Below are 13083 nucleotides of genomic sequence, written 5' to 3'. Positions count from 1 at the left end.
GCGCCCGTTGTATAAAAACATCTAATTTACTTATTTCGTGCAGGAAAAATGCGTTGGCGCAAGTGAGATTGCAATCCAAGGAATTAGGCGTCCGTGCGCATGGAAAGATGGCGACCACAAAATCATGCGATCGTATGCGCTCGCGAAAATTCACTCAAGAAGGTGGCCTCATAAAGACGACACATCAAGGTGAAGCATAATAAATCATGATGGGACGGAAAACTGATGACGATCGAATCCGAATTTAGTTGATAAGCCGTTAACGACACACTATATCAAGTACATTCAACTTTTAGGTAACTATTAATCAGTGCATCAGACAAAATATTTAATGACCTCCCATCATTGCAAACATTAGAAAGAAAAGCTTCTTCACCTTGAGCTCTATAAATACCGAAAGCCACCATCAATAAAGGAGTTCGCCATATAGCGAAGTTAGATCACATACAGATAGATAGCCGTTAGTTGTAATTATTCATATACTTAGAAGGCGGAGGCAAGAAAAGAGAAGAAGATGCCGAGAAGACATTCCTGGATAGCTCGGAAGACTGCTGGGAAGCACTACAAAAGGAGAGAGGGCTAACACTTGCGGAAGTAAGGGCATTCATCTAAGCAGAGTTGGAAAGAAAAGACAGTGTAAAAGGCCACGGGAAGTAAGACATTGCTATTGGTCTTCTTATTTCTGCTATTGTTATTCTGTATTCTGCATTTAATCTATAGACAATGGAAATCTTAATTCAACTTGTGCTCAATCTCTCTATATCTCGCATGAGTAGCTAAATTTTCGAATGGGTTGAGAAGTACTTAGCTAGCATGACCTGAGATCTTCACTTTATGCGATCATCTTGTCTTATGTATGCATCATTCATCCTTTAGAGATGCTCAGAAGGGTGGTCTAAAGATAGAATCTAGGCTTGGGAAAGTCATATTAGAATATAGGCTCGGGAGAGTCAGATTAGAATCGCATAATTAAGAGATAGAAACTTAGGAATAAGTTCTGTTTGCTATTAACACATCGCATGCACCCTAGAGATAGGATATGATAGTATGTGGTCACTTTGTGTATGTGTGCATCATTCATCAATGCATAGGCGAGAATAGAGGCTTAGGAATAAGTCCTATCAATATTATCATATACATCGCATGCGTCCTAAAAATAGAAATTATGGCATTTACATTGGAAAATGATTTATTGTTTTATGTGTGTAGCATGATCGGATAACTTGAACGCAATCTTAGGAAGTGTTAGCTAAATCCCTTCTCAACCCGTTCACCGCATACTCATTGTACTTCTTGTTTTCATCAACTTTTTACTTGAATTCATCGCATAGGAATTGCACTTAAACAAAATACCAACCAACTTATTTGTTTTTACCACCGCAAAGGAATCAATTTTACTGACACATAGTAACTCAGTAGTCCCTGTGTTCGACCCTGGACTTACCAGGAAACCTAGTGAGATTTATACTTGGGTTTTACTAGGAAAACTTGCATGTACAATGCATAACTCATCACCGCATCTCCATACCATTATTTCATCTCATTTACAACGCATCAAGTTTTTGGCGCCATTGTTGGGGGGACTATGGCAGTACATATTGCGCTAATAGTAACTTTTTTATTTTCTTTGCAACTTTCAACCTCTGTGCACTGTCTCTCCTTTGGTAAGGGAAGAACCAGGTGTCGTATGAGTGAAGGACACATTCTTGCACCCAATTACGACTCAAAAATTGAAAGAACGTTCAGAAGAAGACAGAGAGATAACCGCCGAAAACAAGAAGAAAGAAATCCCACTATGATGGAACAACTGGAAAACAGGGCAGCAAATGCAAATAACATCATGGCAAACCCCATTCTCCTGGCAAACGACTGCAATAGGCCCATCCGGGACTATGCGTCGCCCAACCTCTATGATTTCTCCCCAGGAATCATGTGGCCAGCTCTGGACAGATCGATGTTTGGGATGAAGTCGGTTATGTTGCAGATGATTTAGACGGCCGAACAGTTTGGTGGAAGGCGTGGTGAGGATCCGCACGTCCATCTCCAGAGTTTCATCGAAATTTGCAACACTTTTGTGTTCCCAAACATCTTAGTTGAAGAAATTCGACGAACGTTAGTCCCATTTTCGCTATGCAACCAATTAAGGAAATGGGCCTATTCTTTCGAACCAGGGGAGATAACGTCTTGGGAACAAGTAGTAGAGAAATTCATGAAGAAATACTTTCCCCCTACCAAGAACGCAAGAAGGAGGAAGTTGATTACAAATTTTGAACAAGAAATTGATGAATCGTTCAGCGATGCCTGGACGAGGTTTAAGAGACTGGTGCAAGATTGTCCGCACAATGGCTTACCTGACTGTCTCGAAATGGAAATCTTTTATCAGGGTTTGAACCCTACATCGCAGACAGTTGCCAATGCGGCAGCAGCTGGAGGTTTGCTTGACAAAACGTATAACGAGGCTAAAAATATCCTTGATCGCATTTTGAAGAATCATGAAGATTGGAAGGAAAGTGATCAACGATTAAAAATTTGAGAAGGCGATGCAAACAATGGGGCCATCGCATCCCTACAAAATTAAATGAATGCGATGATGAATCTGATACAAGGCATCGCAATCAATAGCTCGGGAACACAAAGAGGGCAGGTCAACGCAATCGAGCAGACAAGCACAAGTTGTGCTAATTGTGGAGATTTGCATCCGATGGAAGAATGTCTGAGGAACCTGCAATCTATATGTTTCGTAATTACAATCCTTTTTCTAACACTTACAACCCCAGGTGGAGAAACCATCCCAATTTCGCATGGAAAAATAATCAAAAGAGTTATTAACCCATGACGCAAAAAGAAGGGCCATCAGGATTTTTCCCACGAACAAACAGTCAATCGCAAAATCAAGCGAGAAACTCGCATGCGCCGCCATCGTGCTCTCTGGATAGCCTATTAAAGCAGTATATTGAAAAGAATGAAATAGTACTCTAGAATCAGGCAACTTCTATTTGCAATCTCGAAATTCAAATAGGGCAGATTGTGGGCGAGCTTAAAAGTAGACTGCAAGGGGTGTCGTCGAGTTCAACTGAGCTCCCTTGCAACCCGGGGAATATGGGAAAAGAGCAATGTCAAGTCGTGACCTTACAAAGTGGAAAGACAATAGTGGAAGAGGGGGCGGAGCCAAGAAGGACTACTCCAATTGTGATGGAATCTAAGACCCCGTTGACATAGGAAGAACCAGAAGAAAATGAGACGATGGAACTAGAAGTTGCATCCACTTCTAAGCCTATGGAATAGCGAACTGTGAAGGTACAACTACCACCATTCTCTCAGAGACTTAAGAAGAAGCAAAATGATGAAGTGCAGTACCATTGCTTCATGGACATGTTAAAATAGTTACACATCAACATCCCCTTCACTGAAGCGATTGAACGAATGCCAAAATATGCTAAGTTTTTGAAAGACATGGTGACAAAGAAAATGAGCACAGGGAAGTTCGCAATGGTGGCATTAACGCAAAATTCAAACACTATAATTCCACCGAAGATGCGCGATCCCGGAAGTTTCACGATACCCTGCTCAATTGGCGGGATATATATAGGTCAAGCGCTTTACGATCTTGGGGCCAGTATCAACTTAATGCCCTTGTCAATTTTCAAACAATTAAACATGGGGCAGTTGATGCTTACAACAGTGACTCTCCAGCTGGCGGACAGGTCCCTACTTCATCCAGAGGGGAAGGTGAAGGATGTCTTGGTCTCAATTGACAAATTTATTTTACCGGTAGACGCGTATGCAAAGATGTAAAACAATGAGGGAATGCAACAGTAAAAATATATAAAATCATGTCCAAAAGCATTAAACTAAGAATATTGTGATCGAATGCGCCCATCGCATAAAAGCAGCTAATTTACTTATTTCGTGCAGGAAAAATGTGTTGGCACAAGTGAGATTGCGATCCAAGGAATTAGGCGTCCGCGCGCATGGAAAGATGGTGTCCGCAAAGTCATGCGATCGTATGTGCTCGCGAAAATTCGCTAAAAAAGGTGGCTACATAAAGATGGCGCATCAAGGTGAAAGCATAATAAATCATGATGGGACGGAAAGCTGATGACGGTCGAATCCGAATTTAGTTGACAAGTCGTTAACGATACTGTAGCAAGTACATTCAACTTTTTGGTGACCAATAATCGGCACATCAGACAGAAGATTTAATGACCTCCCATCATTGCAATCATTAGAAAGACAAGCTTCTTCACCTTGAGCTCTATAAATACCGAAGGCTACCATCGATAAAAGAGTTCGCCATATAGAGAAGTTAGATCACATACAGATAGATAGCCGTTAGTCTGTAATTATTTATATACTTAGAAGGTGGAGACATGCGAAGAGAAGAAGACACCGAAAGGACATTCCTAGACAGCTCGAACGACTGCCAGGAAGCACTACAAAAGGAGAGAGGGCTAACAGTTGCAGAAGTAAGGACATTCAACTGAGCATAGTTGGAAAGAAAAGACAGTGTAAAAGGCCATGGGAAGCAAGACATTGCTACCGGGCTTCTTATCTCTGCATTCTATTGTTATTCTGTATTCTACATTTAATCTATAGACAATGGAAATCTTAATTCAACTTGTGCTCAATCTCTCTATATCTCGCATAAGTAGCTAAATTTCTGAATGGGTTGGGAAGTACTTAGCTAGCATGACCTGAGATCTTCGCTTTATGCGATCATCTTGTCTTATATATGCGTCATTCATCCTTTAGAGATGCCCGAGAGGGTGGTCTAAAGATAGAATCTAGCTTAGGAAAGTCAGATTAGAATCTAGGCTCGAGAGAGTAGGATTAGAACCGCATAAGCAAGAGATAGAAACTTAGGAATAAGTTCTGTTTGCTATTAACGCATCACATGCACACTAGAGATAGGATATGATAGTATGTGGTCACCTTGTGTATGTGTGCATCATTCATCACCGCATAGGCAAGAATAGAGGCTTAGGAATAAGTCTTGTCGACATTATCGTATACATCGCATGCGTCCTAGACATATGAATTATGGCATTTGCATTGGAAAATGATTTTTTGTTTTGTGTGTGTAGCATGATCGCATAACTTGAACGCAATCTTAGAAAGTGTTAGCTAAATCCTCTTTCAACCCGTTCACCGCATACTCATTGTACTTCTCATTTTCATCAACTCTTTACTCGAATCTGTCGCATAGGAATTACTTAAACAAAATACCATCCAACTTATTTGTTTTTACCACCGCAAAGGAATCAATTTTACTAACGCATAGTAACTCAGTAGTCCCTGTGTTCGACTCTGGACTTACCAGGAAACCTAGTGAGATTTATACTTGGATTTTACTAGGAAAACTTGCATGTGCAATGCATAACTCATCACCGCAACTCCATACCATTATTTCATCTCATTTACAACACATCAGATTCCTTAATGTATGAACTTGCTAATGATTTTTCTAAGTGTGAGCATGAATCTACTGAGTCTCACTTGAGACTCAAGCCCTCGTACTAGTTGAGGTCCATCATATTCCTCGTCTTGCACATTCCATGCCGACATTGGAGAATCATTCAAAGCTTCCCATTGTCTGTGGCACCAAGGCCGACCTTATTAAGGAATTCCCCTAGACCGATGATGATGATGATGTCTATCCCATGCCATATTCAGAACAAGTTAGTAAGGTTAAGTGTGAGTATGAACTTTATTTTGAGGGACTTCAAGTAAAAGAGTTAGAGGCTCCCAAGCCTCGATAAATTCTTTCTCTTGGTATCTCATATATATTTGAATACTGCTCATCTTTACCTTACGAGTTAATTGAGTCAGTCGAATTAGAGTCAATTGAGTCTTTTCTTTATTTTGACTCTTTAGGTCGCTTGAGTCTTTTGATTCTTTCTTTTTTCCTTTTTTTTTGAAAAAATTTAAAAATATCAAATTCGACCCGTCTAGTTCTTTTTAAAAGATGGAAACCCTTTTGGCCTTACTAGGCCATATCAACTCATCCAAGAAAGGACCAGAGATATACGGGAATTTCTTTGTACCTTGATAGGGGACAGGTCGCGTCGAGCAACCAATGTTAAAAATTTGCACTTCCTGAAGGTAGCCAAGTAATCGATTTATTTTATTTATTTTCTTCCTTTTCTTAGTTTTCTTTTGTTTTTTGTTTTTTGTTTTTCTTTGGTTTTTTTGTAGGTCTCTCCAAAACCCAAATAGAAAGGAGTGGTAACCCAATCTACATTTTGTGCACGTCTATGTTTTCAAGGGAGGTTTTCTGTTCTCTTGTTACCCTTTTTATTTTTATGCTTTACTTAGAATACATTGGGGATAATGTAGGATTTTAAATTAGGAGTGGGGTATGAAGGAACACTTATCTAAGAGAACCTATGAGCAGAAGTAAGATCTTTCCAAGCCCATTGTGACAGAATTAAAGGCATTCACAAACATACAGAACAGTTATGCATCTTAGAACAAATTACAACATGCTTTCATATTTAAATACAAAAGAAGTGAGAGACTTACCTTTGAAGAACGTTTCTTCTAAAGATCTCTTGCTCTCGTGAAGAACTAGAATAACATCCTCTCACTGTCGCTACAATCGTCTAGCCAATCTCTTGTTGTCGCTTAGATCACAAACAATCTTTTCCACGAACAAGCAACCCTTTAGACACCACCACTCAACAACCTTGGTATTCTCGGAGTGAGAATCCATGAAGTGTGGACTCTATTGGATTTGGTAGAGGGATGAAGGAAGGAAACGATCGAACTATACGATCAAGCAAGTGGGAGAATGTACTATCTATCGCATAGACTGAGATGCTTGATCGTTTAGTAAATCTCGCTAGGTATACGATCATTTAGAAAAGCACACTTAATGTTTACACGATTGTTTAGTATATCTCACTTGGCACTCGATCGTTTAGTAAATCTCGCTTGGCACGCGATCGTTTAGTAAATCAATTTACATGATCGTTTAAAGAAAGGCGCTTACACGACCATTTAGGCTCTCGCTTAGAAGGCTATCGTGTAGTCTCTAGTTAGCTAAATGATTAGTAAAAGCACTTAATAAAGCAATCTTTTCAAAAATGAAAACATATTTTATTTTATCCTTCAGTTATGAAAACTGAACATAACCTTCTACTTTCATGCATAGTTAAAGCAGAAATCACCCATAATTATCATATAATTATTTTAATTATAAATAAATATAATAACTAATTATCATATTATATTTATAACCTATAGTTTAATATCACATCATATGTAATATTTAAACCATAGTCCTTTTCTCCTTTACTTAATATAAATCATATTTATATCAAATTCCTCCAATTAATGTATCTCATACATCATATCAATTATATCACATATAATTGAACCAGTTTAATTATATCATATACAATCAAACTACCTCTTGTTAATTTGAACACTTCAAACTAACTCAAAAATTGATTATCAACTTGAATCCATTAAGCTACCAAGGGGACCTTATGGACCTGTAGCTTGAAAATACAACGGTACGTGAATAGCTGATTAAACTCTTTAATCACGAGATCCACCATCTGTTAACTGTGGGGCACTCTACCAAAGACCGACAGCTGCACTCTTCTCACTACAGATATATTTCTGTGTCCATTGGATATAACCAATCAACAGTAGATAACCCTTCAAAGATTGCTCGTAAGTACAACTGGGCCAATTTACCATTTTGCCCTTATAGTTACATCTAACTTCTTAAGTACCACTGTTTCCTCTAGTGAACAATACATCATAGTCCTACTATGAGTGGACACCTCTCAAGCCATGAAAAGGTGTGTGGCGCCACATCGTTCAAGCCCCGAAATTAGCCTTTAAGGGAGCAATCTATTTACTTACCCTTGCTTCGGGGAAGGAGTGAAATCCATCTTGTGTAGTTGAGTTCCTAACTCCTCAATCAGACAAATCCCCAAAGTGGTAGGTTTGAGTCGGCAATTTGGCCACTCGCACCCATGTAAATCAAAGGACCGTCATCATAGGCAGGAGTTCCCAACTCACTCAGGATTAAGGTTATATTACTATAGTCATCCTAGTGAAATGAAAGTCTCTGTCATGAACAACGTTATATAACGAGACTAAACACTTCGTTCTCCGATCTTATACAAACTCCTTTGTATAAGACATGCGCACTCGCATGTCTCTACATGAATGATCAGAACCAGACCATCTGTAGCACTTTACAACACTTGTAACATCTACAAAGTGGGTCATATCCACAGTGTCACCAGGATAAAGTTTCCCTCCTTTATCCATATACTACAGACCATTTAGATTATCACTTAAGGTATGATCCACTTATGTCTCTACATACATGCTTAAGCTACAATGAAAACTAAGGATCTTAGTTTATTGGTTTGTGGTAAAAGAAAATAAAATATCTCATATTTCATAGACAACAGTAAAGAAAATATCTCATATTATTATATCACAAGCATTTGTTCATATAGGTATTTACAAGCTACAGAACCCTACGAGATCTAGGGTATCAACCCCAACAATCTCCCACTTATCCTAAAGCGAGTGGGTGTACAAGATAACAAGAAGTACAAAACAATAAACTAGGGCACCAAGGCCCAGTACAAAATCTCCCACTTCCCTAGTCCAGCCGCAGGCAGTCCCTTAGACCCATGCTCTGAAGGTGACCCTTAAAAGCTGTAGTCGTGAGAGCCTTCGTAAATGGGTCAGCAATGTTGTGCTCCGAAGCGATCTTCGTGATTATCACATCCCCTCGATGCAGTATCTCGCGGATGAGATGATATTTCCACTCTATATGTTTGCCACGCTTATGACTCCTAGACTCCCTGGAGTTCGCCACAGCACCACTATTATCACAAAAAAAGGTGATAGGCCTAGACATGTTTGGAACAACTTTCGGATCGGTCAGGGACTTCTTGAGCCAAACGGCCTCTTTAGCATCTTCACAAGCCGCTACATACTCGACCTCCATCGTGGAGTTGGCGATGCATCCCTACTTAGTGCTTCGCCATACTATAGCTCCTCTGTTAAGAGTGAACAATGAACCTGAAGTGGATTCCGAGAATCCTTATCAGTCTAAAAGTCAAAGTCCGTGTATCTAGTAAGGATCAAATCCTTAGATCCATACACGGACATGTAGTTCCTCGTTCTCCAAAGATACTTGAGGATGTTCTTAACGGCGGTCTAGTGACCCTGTCTTGGATTAGACTGATATCTACTAACTATTCCCACAGCGTAGTAGATGTCTAGTCTAGTACACGACATTGCATATATCAAATTGCCAACAACAAATGCATAGGGGACCCGTCTCATCTCCTCAACTTCTTGAGGTGTCCTAGGACATTGTTCCTTAGACAATGTAACTCCATGCCAAAAAGGCAATAGGCCCCTTTTAGAGTTCTGCATCAAGCACTTGAGTAACATCTTGTCAATGTACGGTGCCTGAGACAGCACTAGCACTTTGTTCTTCTGATCCCGAAGGATCTGAATACCAAGAACAAACTGAGCCTTTTCTAACTCTTTCATTTGGAATTGGGTCGCTAGCCAGTTCTTAACTGATTTCAGTATACCTACATCATTCCCAATGAGTAGGATATCGTCTACATACAACACTAGGAAAACTATTGAGCTGTTGATGATTTTCTTGTAGATACAAGGCTCATCAATGTTTTGGTCAAAGCCATAAGATTTGATCATAGTATCAAACCTTATGTTCCAAGATCGTTTTAGCCCATAAATGGAACGATTCAGTTTGCAAACTTTTTACTCTTGAGTTTTGACCTTGGGCTATAAATCCCCCGGGCTGTACCATATAAATGGTTTCCTCAAGATATTACCATTAAGAAAGGCAGTCTTGACATCCATTTGCCATATCTCATAGTCATAATATTAGACAATGGATAGGAGGATCCGGATGGACTTCAACATAGCAACATGCGAGAAAGTATCCTCATAGTCGACTCCCTCCACCTAGGTATAACCCTTTGCCACAAGTCTAGCCTTCAAGGTTTGCACCTTTCCATTGACACCCTGTTTCCTTTTGTAGATCCATTTACAACCTATAGGTTTTACCCCATCAGGTTGATCTACAAGATCCCATACTGAGTTGAAGTACATTAACTCCATCTCGAGATCCATGGCTTTGACCCATTCATCCCAGTCAATATCCTCCATTGCCTTCTGATAAGACAACAGATCCTCAACCTCGCCATCGACTACCATAGTCAGGATTTTCGTGAAACCCATATAGCGAATAGGTGGGTTCACAACCCTCCCATTACGTTGAGGTTCCCTCAACTCTTAAGGTGGATTAGACCTACCAGATGAACTTTCATCAACAACTTTTATTGATGGAGCAGACACTTCAACAACTTTTGTTGAAGCTTTAGTAGTTTTGTTGGAAAGTTCATGAAACACGATTTTACTATGTGGACTGTGCTCCCTCATATGATCTCCCTCATAGGTTATAAATATAGTATGGTAAGTTGATTATCATTTATATTTATAAGAATATTAATTATTGGATAATTAACTCTTTTTCTCTGATAACCAATTGAGTGGGAGTTTATTGGTGGTTTTCATGGTAACCACGAGATAAAAGGAAAATTTTTTCCTAATTTTAGTAAGGTTGAATTTTGTTAATTTAAGAATTCCTCTCTCGGAAAAAATTCTCATGGAAAGTTGTCAAGTAAATTGGATTTACTAAGCGACAGCTTGGAGTTATACGATAGGTTCTTCCATCTCCCACTTGCTCAATCATTTACACGAATGTGTTTCCTTCTTCTTTTTGCCTCAAACTAAGTTCACACAGAGCACACCCTTTGGATTCTCACACTGAGAATACAAGGTAGTCTTCTTGGTGGTTTCATACTCAACTCGACACTGTCGAGATTCTGTGGAGGTCGTTCGTGTTGTTCGGGGTGTTTGTGACCAAGGCCATTGCTTAGTTCGAGTGCGCGGTGTTCGTGTAGTGGAGCAGTCGTGTTGTTCAAACGTTCATGGTTGTTATGATCAAGCATTCGTGATCAAGGAGCTTGGCAATGAGTCTGCAAAAGTGCGTATCTTTGTCCTTGATCTTTTGTATATCATGTTGTAATTTCTGTATTTAATGCATAACCATTTGTTTCTGTTTATGATTGTAATTGTAAAGTTCATATACGATTGTAATTTGGAATGATCTTTTCGTTGCTCATGGAAATCCTCGTGTTCAATTTCCTTCACATCTAACTTCTTAAGTACCACTAATTCCTCTAATGAATAATACATCATAGTCCTACTATGAATGGACACCTCTTGGGGCATGAGAAGGTGTATGGCGCCACATCCTTCAAGCCCCAGAATTAGCCCTTAAGGGAGCAATCTATCTACTTGCTATTGCTTCAGGGAATGAGTGAACTCCATCTTGTATAGCTAAGTTCTCAACTCCCCAATCAGACAAATCCCTAAAGTGGTATCTGGCCACTCGCACCCATGCAAATCAAAGGATCGCCCACATAGGCAGGAGTTCCTAACTCATTTAGGATTAAGGTCATGTTACTTATGGTCATCCTAGTGAAATGAAAGTCTCTGTCATGAATGGTATTATATAACGAGACTAAACACTTCGTGGTCCGGTCATATACAAACGCCTTTGTATAAGACACCTCGCTTGTATGACTCCACATGAATGATCAGGATCAGACCATCTGTAGCAGTTTACAACACTTGTAACATCTACAAAGTGGGTCGTATCTATAGTGTCGCAAGGATAAGGTTTCCCTCCTTTATCCATATACTGCAGACCATTTAGGTTATCACTTAAGGCATGATTCACTTGTAGAGTACTTGTTAGGGATTAATTTTGAGCATGATCTGGAGTCCTTGAGCGCTGTGCTCGGAATATATTTTTTTGATGATGTTTTATGCTTGATTGTCTTTGTTTGCTTTGTTGTTATGTTGTTATAATGAGTAGTTTATGAATCACTCGTTCTGTGATTAAATTTTCATGAGATAATGTTAGAAGAGCATGATCATGATTTTTAGTCTATTTTTTTTTTTTAAAAAAAAAAAATTCTTGTCTCTCATGCATCTTTAAATCATTGTTTTGCAAAATTAAAGTCTTTCATGCCTAGAATTGGGTTATTTGGTTTGTATCTATGCTGTCATCCTGAAAGGTCCACCTTTGACTTAGGAGTAACCTTACTTGTTTTAGGGCAAAACTAGTCAAAATGTATACAGTAGGGCCTAGTGTGAATAAAATAATAATAAAAAAAAAGATAACAAAAAGGAAGAAGAGAAAATTAGTTGCAATTATGAAAAAAAAAATTAAAAAAGAGGTAATCGTCGGCTTACTTGCACAAAAAAAAAAAAAAAAAAGGAGATAGTGGTGTGTGTGCATGAATAGAGGTAAAAAGAGCTACCTCCGTTATGACTAGGTAGGACCTTGCGAGAAAAGAGTGGTTAGGTTGCTGGCAGTTGAGTGTGAAAGCTAGCCCTTTAGGTAAAAGAAATGCTTTTTAAGTTTTGTGTGCATGTGTTTGGGCACCCTTGTCTTAGTGTTGCTTTTTCGTAAGTTAAGTATGTCCATGGTTGATAATTGAACCAGATTAGGGGGAAAACAGATTGAGAACCTTATAAAACCTTTTCGAGTTGTGCAAGCTTAACTAGCAAGAGCCTAGGCTCATTCATGCATGGATAGATTTAAAATTATGCTTAAAAATGTGCTTCATTGATTGATTGTAATTGAATTTCATTTTTTATGGCAAATTTCATCCTATTTGACTGTTGAGGCTAGAGTAACAACTAAGCATGATTTTAGAGCAAGTGTGATATTTTTTAATAAATTTTTGTTTGAATGTGTGTTTCTTCCTTGCTCGAGATGAGCAAGAATTAAAAGTATTTGATAGCTCTAAAAAAGGGCTATAATTCCTAGTTCTCAGGCTCGTTGGTAAATTTTATATGTTAATTATCTTATTTTGTACGTACCGAGCAATCATGAGGTAGAATCGAGCATTTGGAGCTAAATAAGGTTAATTTGAAGCAAATTGGAGTTGATTTGAGCATCCGGATTTCAAAGGAATAAAAAAGACCAAA

The 13083-nt window shown here is 38.9% G+C and overlaps 1 non-coding gene across 1 annotated transcript; it reads right to left on the bottom strand.

The window, feature by feature from the left end:
• Nucleotides 1-2242: 2242 nt before the first annotated feature.
• LOC120070399 (small nucleolar RNA R71) lies at nt 2243-2349 on the bottom strand. The gene has a single exon (XR_005479893.1). It is a non-coding gene; the product is annotated as a small nucleolar RNA R71 (small nucleolar RNA).
• Nucleotides 2350-13083: the final 10734 nt, after the last annotated feature.

Source organism: Benincasa hispida, chromosome 1 (assembly GCF_027475165.1).
Source record: "Benincasa hispida cultivar pf3 chromosome 1, pf3_genome.v1.1, whole genome shotgun sequence".
In the NCBI taxonomy this organism is placed as follows: domain Eukaryota; kingdom Viridiplantae; phylum Streptophyta; class Magnoliopsida; order Cucurbitales; family Cucurbitaceae; genus Benincasa; species Benincasa hispida.
The sequence above is the reverse complement of the archived record's forward strand: the minus strand, read 5'-3'. Positions and strand labels throughout refer to the sequence as shown.